General features: G+C 32.3%; 2 pseudogenes; both read left to right on the top strand.

Annotated features, from left to right (window-relative positions):
- The first annotated feature begins 5,714 nt into the window (after window positions 1–5,714).
- On the top strand, window positions 5,715–13,525 carry LOC124898190 (annotated as a pseudogene).
- Window positions 13,526–15,588: 2,063 nt separating this feature from the next.
- Window positions 15,589–16,449, top strand: LOC124887995 (annotated as a pseudogene).
- Window positions 16,450–16,945: the final 496 nt, after the last annotated feature.

Genomic DNA, 16,945 nt, shown 5'->3' with positions numbered 1-16,945 from the left:
GGGTACAAAAACCCTTGAGCCATTCGATATTTTATTAGTAGCCATTTGGCCATGAAAATTACCTTTTTCGGAGTTGGAGTTGGAGTTGAAGATGAAGTTGGAGTTGGAGTTGTGTTTGGTCATGTCTTTTTGAATTTTTTTTTAGACTTTTGAAAAATCTTTTTAAAATATGATTTTATGCCTCAACTTTTAAAAATTATCATAATTACTCAACTATTAATTTACCTACTAACATACAACCAAATGTTGAGAAAATAATTTATATGTCTTCAATTGAAGAAATAATTAACAGCAAACCAATTATTATGATTGCTATTCTTCTAAAATTTGAATAAACATATCACAAGCACGAGCTAAATAAGTTTATTTAACCATAATCGATTGAATAGAGAAAATATATTTTGATAAATATGATTGATGAATATAAATATATTTTATATATTTTTAAATTTGTTGATGAAAATTATCAATTACTTTTACTTGAATTAATTATTTTATTGAATTTGGACTTTTTTAAAAAAATTACGGATGAATTATTTTTGAATAGATTAGTGCTAATTTTTTTGTTTTTTCTTTATTGAGGATATTGATTTTCCTTGAATATTATTGTATCGTAAATATGGATCGTTATGTATGATATGCGACTTTATTGACCACATTTTAATAATTTATTAAAATCATAATAGCCATTATATGACATATACAAAAAATTAGAATGGCAAGAAAAAATATTAAATTTTTCACTTTTAAATAACATAATGCACTAGGCCTTATATTTCTATAATATAGTTCATTCAAAACAAACTTGATATATTTTCACCATAGATTGCCATTTATTATTTTTTACTTCACGTTAGTAATTTTGATTAAAAGAAGAAAAAGAGATTAGAATATCTGTAACAATTAAAAATGATGTTGTACCATAGAAAATAAATTTTTTGGTGGTTGGTTGTAGATATAAGAGGAGTTTGTGTAAAAATTTAAAGATTGAGGTTATATGTAATAATAATGAAAGTTGAAAATGGAAGTGAAAAATTGTGTTGTTTTCACTTTTTAGAATCCAACTCCGGAATAATTTTACGAATTTTCATAGCCAAACACCACAATTTTTGAAAAAATAAAAAAAGTAAAAAAAAATCCGGAAAAAAAGAAAAAAAAATTATGGTCAAACGGGCTCTTAATATCCAGTTTACAAGAATACCTGGAGTGTTTCTTAAAAAAAAAATTCAAAAATATCTTTTTTGAAGATTTTCAAATTTATTATATACTAATAGCATGATTAAACTTATTTTTTTTTCCAAACATATTTATTTTTTTTATCAAAAATATTAAAAAACAAAAAGGTGTCTGGCCAAGTTTTCATGAGAAAATAAGTGCTTTAATGTTTAAGGAGTAGCAAAATTTATTTTTTATAAGCTAAAAAATAGTTTTTTTCTAAAAGTACTTTTGATTAAAATATATAGAAAGGGTAAGAAATTGGGAATTACAGCATGTAATTACACTAGCACACTCAATTTGATAAGGCCTCAACCAATGAATGCAAATATAACCAATCAAACTCCATAGAGCTACTACATTGGTAGTAATTTCCGAACATTGTACGCACTATTCTCTTATATATATGATCAGTAAGACACTTTTATCAACGAGTAACACCTAAATCAGGGGAAATGAATGTCCCAAATGCAAACCACGAACCCTAGGGGTGAACAACACTGTAATTTTTATACATTCTCACCTAAACCCTTATAACATAAGCTATTTTTCATATCTCCATCAATACCTTCTTCTTCTTCTTCTTTTTCTAGTTAATCATACTACAAATAAGAATAGCCAAACAAACAAATTTCAGCTATGCAATAGGCTTGCAAAACCCCAAAACTAAGAAGGAAAAAATTCAGCTGAAGCTTAAAAATACGAACTTGTTCAAAATTCTTTACCAATCTATAGTTATTTATTTTATACCTATAAATTTTCTACTTACAATATGCACAAATTTGAAGCTTTTACTAAAAATCTTTAATTTATAATTCCAAATTTAGGGAAGTTGAATGTATAAAATTAAGAACTGCAAAATAAAACAAAAGAGTAAAGGAAGAATTAAGAAATTCAGCATTTTTACCTGGTTTTATACGAGTAAAAAAATCCAACCGGTTCAATGGCGGAGAGTAGAGTTCAGTCGGCGACGCTTTAACGGTGAAGATAAACCTAGGTTTCCGGCGGAGGTCAGGGAGAACCATGTCAGAACTGCTGGGGTTTCACTTTTGTTTCTTAGTAGTAGTAGTACTACTTTTTATTGATTTTACGAATTTATTCGAGAGGGCATTTTTTTCCAAACTTTTTTAAGAGAAAAGGACAAAAATAACGCCTAAATTAAAATATTTCTACAAAACTAGCACCTAAATTTAAAAACCTAGTAAATAGTCATTAAGGGATGGGCACACATATTCCCTTCAATTCTACATCACAATTCAGCCCCTTCCATTTTATGTACTGGGTCGACCTTTCATCTTTAATGGGCCCGTATTTCTTTTGCAACTTTTTTCATTCTTTGTTTTCTTTGAGAAAGTGAGAGGAAACTGTCAACTCTTTCCACTCTCTATGGATTGAAGGAAATTATTGTCATCCAAGATTTTGACTTTTCAGTACTCAACTTGCTGACAATTAAAGTACTCCAATTTCGTGACTTTGAGAAAATATTTCGAGTCCGTCTATCATATTTATATATAATAATTATACAGTTTCTATACATATACATATTTTATATAATAATTATAGCATTTTTATACAATTTTTAACTACAAGTATTATTTAGATACATATTTTATATGGCTCTATATAGTTCATACATGCATTCTAAAAATGTATCAATTTAGAATAAGAGAGTATCAATTGGGTATATAGACACTGCAAGTGTATTAATGTAGTATAAAAGTGTATTAATGTGGTATAAAAGAGTATCAATTGGGTATAGGGACTGCATGTGCTTGCATAGAATTTTCTTTGTCTTTTTTAAAAAGCGTATAAATATAGTATAAAAGTATATTAGTGTGGTATAAAAGTGTATCAATTGAGTATAGAGACTGCTTGTGCCCAATTGGGTTAAATGGCTAAAAAAGGAAATTACTTTAGCCGACTGGCTACAGCATGTCCACCTTTTCAATTATAAGTCTTTTTTTTTTCTTTAAATGAACATCCCATGTCAAATGACATGGGCTGGCCATTTTGAAAAGAAATGGGCAGCAATTTAAAAGTTGGATAATTGGACCCAGTCGGACCAATTTAATTCTGGTTTTTAGCCATTTGGCCTGTCGGTCGCATGCAGTCTCTATACCTAATTGATACACATTTATACCATATTGATACACTTTTATACTACATTGATACACTTTGATACCACATTGATACACTTTATACTAGATTGATTCACTTTTATACCAAGTCGATACAGTATATATACCACATAAATACACCTTTTACCGAGGAAATTCGAAGAAGAGAAATAGAGGATGACTTGTAGAAAGTGAATATATGTATATAAGAGGAAAATAGCTTTGGAGGTGCAGAGATCGCACAATGTACGAAGAAGAAGACGAGAGAAAAGTGACAAAGAGAGAATTTTGGGTTTAGCCTAAAAAAAAATAAAAATAAAGAGAGAGAATTTGTTCTGGGTTGAAGATTCAAACAAGTTTCAGTATTACTAATTCAGTAAAGTGTATTTCACTACTACCGTATAAATGACTATGATGGTGGTTATTTAAATAAAATAGTTTATACATAAAATAAAAAATTACTGGGTAAAGATATTATTACTAAGATAATTGGTTTGTTTTATCATGATTGTTCAGACTAGGTAGAAGAAATATAATTAAAAGATGTCAACGTGAAAAGATTAACGTATGAAGAGTGAATTGAATAATGGAATTTGTACACAATATAATGACGAGGAATATTGGACATTTCATTTTTCCATTTCCAAATAATTAAAGCACTCAACATTCGAGGAGATGGGCCACACTACTACTGTATAAATGGGTTATGATGGTGGCTATTTACTGGGTTTTTACATTTAGGTGCTAGTTTTGTGGAATTATTTTAGTTTTAGGTACTATGCTTGTCCTTTACCCTTTTTTCCTGTAAAACTTACATAAATCCCAACACCTTGATTATTTTATCTTTGAGCTGGGTGTTTATCGGAAACAACCTCTCTACCTCACCTTTGAGGTAGTGGTATAATCTGCGTACACTTACCGTCCCCAAACCCCACTTGGTATAATATACTGGATATGTTGTTGTTACATAAATCCCAACAGGAGAGGGGATGAGATTTCTGATATATTCTTTCAGGGAGCAAAACTTAAACAGTGAAGGTTGATACAAACACACATTGCATTTATAAATCATTACCAATGGTTGAAACGTGAAATAAGAGAAGAATGTCTACCATCACAGAGATGATATCCAAACCAAATGGAGAATATTCATAAATTTAAATTTCTGAATTCACCACTTCTAAAACGGGGGAACTCTTTCAAACCAAGAATGTAGTCTTAAATTTCTGGATCCACCACTATCTACGAGGGAATATTTCTTTGGAAATGATTTTCAGGATTAGAAATGAGCTAAACATATTTCGCAATAGCAATTCACAGAACAGTTCCAAATGCATGCAAGATTTAGTTAAAACTATTTTACATTTAGTAACAAAACAAAATTTACAGCTACAGAGTAAACATTACTGTTATAAAATATCTTTACAAAGCAGTTTCCAAGAGCACACATTTAGAAGGGAAATCAAACAATACATAACAGCAACAGTCACTAAAAAAGACAAAGGAAAGCCTGAATTGCTGTAAACTGCATTTCATATATAAGAGGCAAGCCTGAATTGCTGTAAACTGAATTTCATATATAAGAGGCAAGCCTGAATTGCTGTAAACTGCATTTCATATATAAGCAGTGGATACCAAAAGATCGACCAGCTGACTAAGAACTGTGGGACTCAAACTGGTTGTGTTTGATCTGTCATCTTCGACATCCTCATATATTTTACATTGCATAGACAACCTCTCCGCTGCCTTCAATATCAAGGTCAGGATTACTCTCCAAGTCTTCTTCCATGTCATCGTCAATGTCCAAGCTTCCAGTGAGGTAATGATTGAGACTGTTGGTCCCGGCAGCAGGAATGGTTGCCTCAGTTATTATCTGCAGGATTTCATCAGTGCTCTGCATACGTTGATCTGGCTCCTCAAACTGGTTGTTTGTAGTATAATCCATGAGATCTGCAGGAAGGCTCCTCAAGAACTACTCATGGTTCTTGATCTCAGGGATTGTTATCCTCTGTTGCAATGCAAAATGATAGCATGAAGATATCAAGAATTATGATATATTAATCGGAAAGAAAGATGAAAAAAGAATATCTAAATATCACAAGTAAAATACTATCTCATTCACCAGGCAACTCAACAAACAAATGAAAGAAACCTCACATAAGAACTGAGTATAAGATATTTCTAACCAAGACAGGATTGAAGTCCAAATAATTACGAACAATGCACCAAAGTGCTACAACACCACAATCGACAATTAGTGGAAAGACCTCAAAATCATATTTTGAAGCAGAAGATGACCAGAGAAAATTTGATACAGGAAACTGAAATTATTTGTGGAAAGATTACCTTTGCAGGATCAGCAACAAAAATCCTTGATATGAGATGACGACATTCTGGAGAGATATGTACATAATCAGGAATTGAATAATGTACGTTCAAGATTCGCTGCATAACAGGAAATGATTTTAGTCAAATAAGACAAATGATGAGGATCTTGCAGTAATAATAGAGCATAAGAGGTACCTGTATTAAAAAAAAAAAAAAAAAGGGCAGCCCAGTGCACTAAAGCTACCGCTATGCGCGGTGTCCGGGGAAGGGCCCCACCACAAGGGTGTATCGTACACAAACTTACCTTGCATTTCTGCCAGAGACTGTTTCCAGGGCTTGAACCCGTGACCTTCTGATCACATGGCAGCAACTTTACCACTTACTCCAAGGCTCCCCTTCAAGAGGTACCTGTATTGTCTTTCGAAAATTTTTAGGCTCCTCTGGGTCTTCAAAAGGGTATGCTCCCACAAGAATGACATACGAAGTCACTCCACAAGACCAGACATCTGCAATCTGCAATAATTTGATGCAATGAAGAAAAACAATTAACAAGATCGTCATCAGGTTCCCGCAGTATAGAGGTTAGGGAGTTTTATCCATTGTCCAATGAATACTGAAAAAAAGAATGAAATTACTTCATAACTTCACTCTTTGCATTACTAATTACTGTACAATACGTTTTGATGTTGGATTAGCGAAGACTTAGAAAATCATAAAATTTCACCGCATTAATTCCAATGTCAACTCTGTAATTTCATTGTCAAATTTCAAGTTGGAGCTTTGGGCACATTTTAGATTAGTACGTTTAATTGCAAAACCAAAAACCAACAGCAACACCTCAGTCCGAAAACAAGTTGGAATCGGCTATATGAATCCTCATTTTTTTCTCAGCACACATAATCATCATCATACCAAACAAAATAAAAGTTGTCTGTAGGGATCTCTTTCTTCCATTGTGCTCTATCTACAACTGAGTCGGCATAGATTCCAAGGATTTGTAGGTCTTTCAGGACAACTTCCTTCCGTGTGATTTTAGATCTACTTGGTCCCCTTTTAACAACTTCAATCGCCAAAGTTTCACACCTACTGATTGTTGCATCTGTAGGTCAATGCATGCATGACCAAATCATGGAAACTAGAGTAAATGTGTGTGCGGGGGGTGGTTAGAATCAGACACCTTAGGAATTTTGATGGAATATGTATTCCTTGTAGTGTTTCTGTTATTCCAACAGTTACATATGTTGTTTGTACTCTATGAATTAGAATGTAAAATTCTGGCTAGAACATATTAATTGTTTGCTTGCCAATATCCTGATACATGATATGGTTAAACTTAAGTTGAAGTTCTGATAATACCAAATTGAAGAAAGAGAAAGCAATTTCTATGTCTATTGGAGTGTCGTTTAGTTGCTTCTTTCTTCAATAATTTGTTAATAAAGAACTGACAATACAAAGTCCACTGAGCAGGTCGGGATTTTTAATGAATTAATCTATTAAACTGCCATATCGAGTTTCTCCTTATAAATTATCCGTTCACTTGATGATGTTTGCATTTAACTTTTTCTTGATAAGTATGCCGTTCTACTTTTTTTGTAAAAAATTAACAATATTTCTTGTGAATCTGTAATTTGAAACATTAGCGTGTGTTATGTTATAATTGAACATTTTTATCAGAGAAATATTTGCAAGAGTGTTGGCCTATTGTAAAAGGTGCCTTGAAAGAGCATGGAATTACCTGCGAAATGAACTTGGTAAGTCATTATAACCTCCATCTCTCTCTCACACACAAACAAACATACGCACAAAAAAAAAACTTTCATTGTTGTCTACAAATAGTTGAATACTTCTAGAACTGTGTAGCATTTGTTAGTTGGTAAGGTGTTAAATCGTACCAGCGAGCTTGAGAACAAACATTACTTACATCTGAGTCATGTGTTTTGGCGAGAAGTAAAATTGCTCTCTGCTAACTATAGGATAAGCATTCTTGAATTGACTACTATTTAATGATACTTAATTAAACAGGATTTATCCAGAATTAAACCTTATTGATGTGTCACCCAAAATTCAGGCTTAACATTGATTCTTTTTGGAACTCGCTGGGGAACTAACACGAGAGGTGTTGCCCATTATGTCATTTTCAACTGCTCATACAATAATGAGCTTGCTGAGTTGAATTAATGAAATCTAAGTTATTGTTGAAAAAATAGATTTCCTCATTACAGGTGGCTATGGATAAAACGTCAAGCTTTTAACAGGATTCTTGATTTGCTCACATTTTTTTAAAAGAAATATGTTTACAAAATCTAATTATGGTGTAAGGGTTATAAAAGCTCATAGATGATTTCTTTCTTGATGTCTCATTTTCAGTTGAGAATGAAATTTAGTCAGTTTCTAGAATGAAAATGGTTTCTCGACCAATCCTTAAAGATCTCTCATCCAAACCTATATCGGTGAGCTGTAACCCTGACTCCACAGTAGCACAAAATAGAGTTGTATGTTTTGATAGGATTTCAACTCCTAACTCTTCTCTGAAGTTTAAGTGTTTGATGTTTTTTTTCAGCTGGAGTAATTTAACCTTGTAAATAATGTTATTCCCAGATTTCGTTAGCTTCCTTTCTTTGGCTTAATAACCAGACTTTTTGCTCATTTAAAGAAATGGCTAAATGCTCTATCTGTAGGTTTTTGTATCTAGGAGCTTTCCATATATTTTTTTTGGTAGCCATGTGAAAATTACCATTAACGAACAAAATCAATACAGCTAAAGAGTATTTATTCCTACATCTACTTTCTAGGAAGGGCAAATGAAGAACAAACCTTTAGCAAGGAAGACTAATTACATAGGCAATTTTCAACAATAAGGTAATCCTAATGACAAAGTAACGTATGCAAAAAGACCCTACTTCTGTGTGCCTTCTTTGATGATCTCAATAACTCAACCTTTTTATAATTTCTCGTTTGATCTGTATAACTACTTCAACGGTCTGTATAGTGGTTCCTTTGAATAGCCTCCAATTTCTAGCTCTCCATGTATGGTAAATCATAGACCCTTAAACCGCTGCTATTACTTCCTTTTGAAACTTCTTCCAGTGTTTCTTTTGAAATTACCTTTCTCTAATTTCTTTGTACTATTTTCAGCATCTTCTTGATGCCAATCAATAACAGTTACTTCATTAAAATGTTGGATTATCTGTCACAATTTTTGAATTTTTGGGATAGAATTAGGAAAGTTAAGATTTGTAACCCCTTTCATCTCAAACTCTTCTCAGTACCTTCCTGGTATTGTTAAAATGAAACCTATTCTACATTGTCCAAGAAAATAAAAAATGAAAAATAGAATGCCTAAGTGATACTGGGTTAAGGTTCCTTATTTGTCATACTTCAACATCTTGTTCAGTTATCTACTTAATGTCAAACGTTGTTAAGGTGTCGGGGTTTTTGCAAAGAAGTTCCCTACATAGGGAAAACATGTATATCTGCGAAATTTATTTCATTATTAGGGGCTTTGGAGAAATGTTCTCTGACATAGAGAAAGTATGTGCAAAATACAATATTTATTTTATTGATAGGGGTTGTATATTGGTAATATTCTAAGTTTTTGTGATATGTCAGCAACTTTAAAGAGCATCACACACTATTACATTTGACCGGCTGTTATTTACAAGTATTGCTTTTCCATATTTGTCTTCCCACCTTTACTCTCTAATGAACACTAATATTGTCTGCACTTTTGCAAGTAATGTTATCGTTTTTATGTTATCTGCAGGATCCATGATAGTTTCGACTACTATCAAGACAAGGGATCCCTATATTATTGTAAAAGCTAGGGATTTGATAAAACTTTTGTCAAGAAGTGTACCTGCTCCTCAGGTTTATATTTTTGTATTCCTGTCAAGAAGTGTAAATAACGTTGATTTAGGAGTAAGCCCTGCTTCTATTCATGGAATGGTACTCACTTTGTTTCAAAACCAGGAAAGGCTTGACTTTTGTTTTGATCAATAATCCAGGGGAGGTTTGACTTGTCGAGTTGCCGTTTATGTGTTGAATTATAAAGTTATTTGCCAGCTTTATGTTTAATTTGATTAGCAGTTGTCTTATGCTTAATCAGAATGGTTTGCAATGGAAAGGTTTTTTAAAAAGAGTGGGAGGCTTCGGTACATGGCTATTATCAAGTAATGGTTCACAAATTTCCTGAGTCACTTTTGTGTGATATTTGAGATTTATGTGTCATTTTATTTTCTCAGCAGAACATATATTTTCATTCTTCTTGGATTTTGTTTCGCAGAAAGAAGATATGTACTCAGCTACCTATTGCATATAGTTCAACGACCATCTATTCTACTTTTCTATTACTTTATTTTAATTTTTTGCTTTGTGTGATCTTTGGTATAACAGAAGAGAAGAAAACACATTCATTTATCAACATATTTGTTGTTCCCGTCTCCTCTGGAATTTGAATGTCAAGTTGGAGGATTGCTTCACTATATTTATGTGTTCTTTAAATCATCCAATAGTCACTTCAACTGTTGTTTAGCTGTAAATGATATTTGCTTGTGCAGGCTGTCAAAATCCTGAATGATGAGATGCAATGTGACATCATTAAGATCGACAGCTTGGTTCGCAACAAGGTATGGTATGCTCATCCTTAATCAAATTAAGTACATGTATTTCAACTTTGTCTTTTATCTGGCGGATGATTTTGATAAGAATATGCATTGTTGTGGCTTCAAATTTATTGTTGGATGCTCGTAGAGTAAAAATGTTCCTTCACTATATACATACATTTTTTATAAGTATGTTCATCCGCAATATTATGTTTTTTTGATAAGTATGAAAGAGCTCGCAGCCCCCCTACTCGTCGCATACTTATTTGTTCTCCCATCGTGCATATCCCTTTGTCTTGAGGAAACTCGAACCTTGATTCTCCTTAGCATGAAATTTGTTTCTAGGTTTGCCTGTTTACCAGTTCTTTACTAAAGTATCTTGAATTGCATCATATGCAGTTAGATTGATATGTTCATTTTCCTTGTTGATTATCACTATTGTATCAAAGGTACTAGTAAAGATGAATATGATTTCTAAACTTACAATATACATTTAAGTTATTAATTATTTTTCTTATGCATATTATATTTAAGATATGATTTATTATGCATCTTGAAAGAATGTTTAGCTTCTCCAATTAAAGACTACATTGTCCATTCCATTTTATATGACAGTATTTTACTAGATATATAGTTTAAAATGCTAATATATAGTGACATTTATATACTATATATATCTTGGGTTAGTGTTAGGGGAAAAGGTGTTGAAGTAGTGGCTGCAAAGGAAATTTCATAGGAATGACATAACAAAAAAGTTAAAACATTGAATGCCTGAACGTTGTACAAGTTATAGAGAATGATATTGCTAGTCGAATAGTGTCAAACATATGTCCCAGAAAAGGAAACAGTGTCATTCAATTTTGAATCAAGATAAGTAAAATAGTTATAATGGGAATTGGATGTAATGCTCATCGTCAGATAATGGATTTTTTGGGTATTCACGGCATGTGCATTTGGTTGGCGTTGCCTAAACTCATGTGTTTAAACTCTAATTTTTTTCAGGATCGTTTTGTGAAACGCAGACAATATCTTGTTGGTCCAAATTCATCAACTTTAAAGGTTATTGGATTGGGTTCTGCACCTTTCTAGGGAAATCGTAACTGGCTAGGAGAATTTCTATGCACGTTGTTGTTGTGTAGGACTTGGACAGTAGTATTTTTGTCAAAACACTGTTCTCTTGACCAAAGACCATTTGGTCAAGGAGTATTTCTTATTTCTTTGCTTAGGCCAGGCATGAACTGGAGAATATTTGTATTGTGTTTGTTACCATTCGAGATGAATTATTTACTTATAGTGGATGGCCCAACTTCCAACAGGAAGACTTTCCTACAATATTCGTCTTAATAATGATGAATTCATGATTTTGAACTTTCAAATAATTAAATTGAACTTCTAGAGAGTAAATAGTTTACCTTAATTGTGGGTAATTATTTTATTGCTCCTTTATGTTAGCTGTTAATCATGGGTATTGCCAGGTAAACTGATGACCTTGGACCAGAACCATGTGAGATTTAGTACTACCCTCTTACTTGCACCAACGACTCATCCAGATCAAATTATCTATAGAATGTAGAGATATAGAACGCTGAATGTTGGTGAATATCTGATAAATCATCCCGAGTTATTACCTTCTCACATATAGCTTGATATATATCACTTTGGATGTAGGCATTGGAGATTTTGACCGGCTGCTATATCCTTGTCTAGGTATACTCGAATGATAACTTTCTATACATGTAAACTGCAAATTTGGTACTGTTTGTCTTTCCTTATTTTACATTAAAGCTTTTGCTTATCATTGAATCATAGAGTACATGATATAAATATTCTTGTCAAAATTAAGAACAAACTTGAATCTTGCTTTGAATTGAGTAGGGAAACACAGTTGCTGCTATGGGTTCCTTTAAAGGTCTAAAACAAGTGAGGAGGATTGTAGACGACTGTGTACTGAACAAGATGCATCCGCTACATCATATCAAGGTAAATAAGCAAGTGCATGATAATTAAAAATAAATTTCATGGAGCCTGTGGCTATTTATTATGTTCTGGTTAAAATATCTAATAATTCACTTTTGCTGGTGTATCTTCAACTATAAATCCTTAAGCTGAAGAGAGAGCTTGCAAAAAATTCAGCTCTGGCTAGTGAGAACTGGGACAGATTTCTTCCGCAGTTTAAGAAGTAAGGCATCATTTCATATGGTGTTGAGCCTGATTAATTTTTTAATCTGTTGTGCCAATTTTAAACCTTGAATATTACTTTGTTTGTCTTTGTCCATTCAGCACGAACATTAAACAAAAGAAAGTTAAGACTAAAGAAAAGAAACCATATACTCATTTTCCACTTCCTCAGCAACCTAGTAAGGTGAGTTACCGTTTTGGCCCCATCTTTGTCTGTTTATTTTATTTGTCTTTTCTTTCTATATCTCTATTTGATATGAGTTTTAAGCATAATAAACCGTTTGCAGTATGCCCCAGTACCATGTAATTGTCATTAAACAAGACAATTACTGGCAGTTTGGCATGGTGCTGTAATTAGTTTTTCTATTATATCCTGTTAATGTTTTGCTTTGCTATTATCTCACTGGCATTCACTGGATTTTGTGATTTATTTATTTTTGTCTTTAAATGTCTATTGTCTTCTCTTTTGCGGTGACAAAGATCTATTAAGATATATCCTCTGTTAATTTAATCCAACATATATAATTTTTTTTGGATGTAGATTGATCAACAACTAGAAAGTGGTGAGTACTTCTTAAGTGACAAGAAGAAGTTGACAAAACAGTGGCAAGAGAAGCAAGTAAAACAGGTCGAGAAGGTTGCTGAAAACAAGAAAAAACGGGAGCAAACTTTTGTTCAATCTGAGGTTTGTATTCACATAATCTCATCAGGGCATGTTTGTTTTTGTACCCCATATATACATTTCCTCTTAAACATTGTTTGTGCGCATTTCTGCAGGAATCAAAAACACATAACCAAGATATGTCCAACATTGATAAAGAGGATGTCACTGCCATGGCATCATTATTGAAAGGTATTTCCATGATGCTTATATATACATGCGTGTTTGTATCTTGTCTTTGATCCTCATGTGTCTGGAATTTGATTCTTGAATTGCTAATGATATGATGCACATTCGTATTGGTCTTGCTGCAGAAAAAGGCGAAAGAGTTCAGGAAGAAAAAATCAATTGACAAGATTAATGCTGAGGAATTTATTGCAGGTCCTAGTAAGCCATCTAAAAATAAATCGAAGAGCTTTAGATAAGTACTACTTAGAAAGTTTGCTTGAATTAGAAGATATGCTGCCAAATTTCAACTGTCTGTGGAAAAAGAAAGTAATTGGCTATTGGTGATTATGATTGCTGGAGAAAGTCTTGTAATACTCGCAGAGTGCAAATTGCTCTTGTCACTGTGTTGCATCTTCATTCAGCCACCATTTTGACCTTAAAATTCTGGACCTTTCTTTCTATGTCCATCAGCACGACGTTCAGCTAATCCTAGTAGCATTAAAAGTGGATACATTTTGCCTTTAGGTCTCCACACGCCATCAAAATTTCTGCGGCTAACTAAAGGAAAAGTGAAGGATATTTAATACAAGCCCAATACCTCACTGGTCCTGCTTTAATTTAGAGTTTGGATAGGGAAGACTTGATAGACAATGAGTTTGGCAAGTTCCCCAACTAAAAAAGATAGCTTGGTGCACAAAAACTCCAATTATGTAAAGGTTAAGAGAAGGTACGCACTGCTAAGATCCAATATGTACAATCTTATCATACATCTCTGTCAAATTTTATCTTATATTTCTATCGGAGCTTGTTTTCATCTTTTTATAAGGAAAACCAAAAGAGAGATCGAAGAGAAGTACTTCATTTTACTTCTCAAGATTTTAGAAATATTGTTGGTTTAACCATATGATATTTTAGAATTTCTTTAATTGTTAATTATGGATTAGAGTACTATGGTTAATTAGCTGTTAGACCACTTCTCGTTTGGATTAGAACTAATGTTAAAAAATGCAACTAAAATCTAAAGAACCATCCAACATATTCATTAATAATACTTTATTAGTATGTCATAAAAAATATCCATCAAATAATTTTAGCATTTATTGTTTGTTTTGTTTTGTTTTGTTTTTCCTTTTTGACTAAACTTCTACAAGATTTAATAATACTTTTAAGTTAGGTTACATTTTTGCCAAACATTCGAAAGTTAGAATAAAGCGCATGAGAAAGATATTTCTACTATTTTGAAAGTCTAAATCTGTTCAAAACTTTAAATGAAGACTAAATTGAGAGTAGGCCAACGATGCCAAAACAGAAAAAATATTCAATGCTATTCTCTGCATTATAGCCAGTAAATTAGGGGGTTGGGGGCCGGGGCAGGGCGTGGGGGTCATATTTGATCCAAAATTAATTGCATTTTATAGTCAGTAAATTACAAGAGTTAATTTTACTTTATTTGATTCCTTTTCATTAATTTGAACTTTCTTGTGCTGAGTCCCATAATAGAATTTAGTTACTATAATCTAATACATGCATTATATTCTTTCGATCTCAATTTAATTTTCATAATAGTGTTCGAATTTTAAGAATCAAATCAAATTATTTTTTTAATGCAACTTTTTAGAATAATAAAACCACACATAAATTATATATTTTTTATTAATTTCATACTTAAATTATTAAAAAATCACACTATTAATTTTCGTATTTAAAACTCATTATGAGATCCAAGTGGCCTAAAAAAGGGGCTACACTCCCTTTGTGTGTGGTATGTGAGGAAGAACCAAAAACAATAATGTTATGATATCATTAATTAATTAATAAATTATTTTTGTTTCTTTCTTCGTTCAATTTTCTTCTCTCTCCTAGTCCTATTCAATTTTCTTCGTTTCTTTCATTCTTCTTAAAAGATCACAATAAGTTTTATTTCATCTTTTATTACAGTAATAGTTAAAAAAAAATTATCTTTATTACACACCATAGTACATCTTAATGGAACAAATCGAGTATTTAGTTAAAAATATTATAGGCATTAATAATTTACTAATTATTATTTCCTTTATTATAGTAATTATATAACTTTTTAAGAATCTTTTTAACATTCAACGGTGGAATACCTTTTTTCCTTTTCATTCGATGTTCAATTAATTCGAATCGCACATTGCAAAATCTATTTTTAAGATAACGCTCTTAATAAAATTACATTTAATTATCCTATCACTACACCATAATCCATGTCCGTGAAATATAAAAAACATACGATAAAACTATTTGCTATTTTTTTATCTAATGTAAAAGGAAAACAGTTAGACGGTTCACCCACCATACCAGTTTTCCTTTTTCCCTGCCCCACACACAGCCGGTCCATTCAATTTATTTATATCTCCTTCCCACCATTAACAATTTTCCATCACTCTTAATATCCCTCACTTCACTATTTTCTCTCAATTCACAATTGCCATGGCTTCCAATACCGAAGAAGCAGCAGTTGATATGACCCCTTTTTTCATTCTCTACAAAGATGGGAGCATCAATAGATTACGTCCAGACGTTAATGCACCTCTCTGTGACGATCCACAAGCTCCTGTTAGATCAAAGGATGTTTTAATTCAACCTGAAACTGAGTTTCCGCACGTTTATTTCTCCCTAAAATAACTAACCCAAACCGAAAACTCCCCGTTGTGATTTACATTCATGGCGGGCCGGGGCTTTCTGTATTGGATCACCATGTTCCATTGTTTTTCATAATTTCATCAGCACTTTAGTCGAAAAAGGCTAATTTTATTGCTGTTTCAGTTGATTATAGACTTACCCCTGAACATCCATGTTCTGGTACGTATGAGGATTCGTGGGCAGCATTTCAATGGGTAATTTCACATGTTAATGGAAAAGGTTCAGATTCATGGCTAAATGATCATGCTGATTTTTCTAAGATTGTCGTTGGTGGAGAGTGTATTGTTGAGCTACATGACAAGACCATAGTTATTAGTGGAGTGGGCTAGTCCATAGTATTTGTGTATATATTTTGTATGATGGCCCATACAGTGTATATGGCCCAATGTCTTATTTATTAGGAAAAAATATCTAAAGTAGCATATTTAAGTATTAAATTACAAAAAATAACAATACTTTTATCAAATTACATTTTGTAGCATATGTATTCGTATGTATTTGTACTTTTATAGCAACAGTTTGCAAAAATATAAAATATATATCGATCATAAGGACAGTAAAAATCATATATATTTGTATTTTTGTAGCAATAGTTTGCAAAAATACAAAATACAACTTGTTATATTATATAATTATGAAACTGTTGCAATGAAACTCATAATTAAGGGAATAAGTATGTTATTTCTGAATTTTGCCCTATTTATTATCCAATTTTATTACTTCATTTCGGGTCATGTATATATATTGTTTGACCCACATTATGTGGAACACTGATTCATAATTGAAGAGATCAGTTACAAGTATTAGATATTTCCCTCTCTTTTCTCTCTTCCCGAAGCTTCGTTTCTCATCGAAGTTTTGCTCTGAATCTGGTATATTCTCGCTTCTAACATAGTATCAGAGCTTAGATCCTTATAGATATTCTCCATGGATTTCTTCCGATCCTACCCTTGTGGTTTATTGTTGGAATTTTCGTGAGTTTTTTTATCTGGCGAACTCCGGTAACCTTT

Source organism: Capsicum annuum, chromosome 1, assembly GCF_002878395.1.
Source record: "Capsicum annuum cultivar UCD-10X-F1 chromosome 1, UCD10Xv1.1, whole genome shotgun sequence".
NCBI lineage: Eukaryota > Viridiplantae > Streptophyta > Magnoliopsida > Solanales > Solanaceae > Capsicum > Capsicum annuum.
The sequence above is the reverse complement of the archived record's forward strand: the minus strand, read 5'-3'. Positions and strand labels throughout refer to the sequence as shown.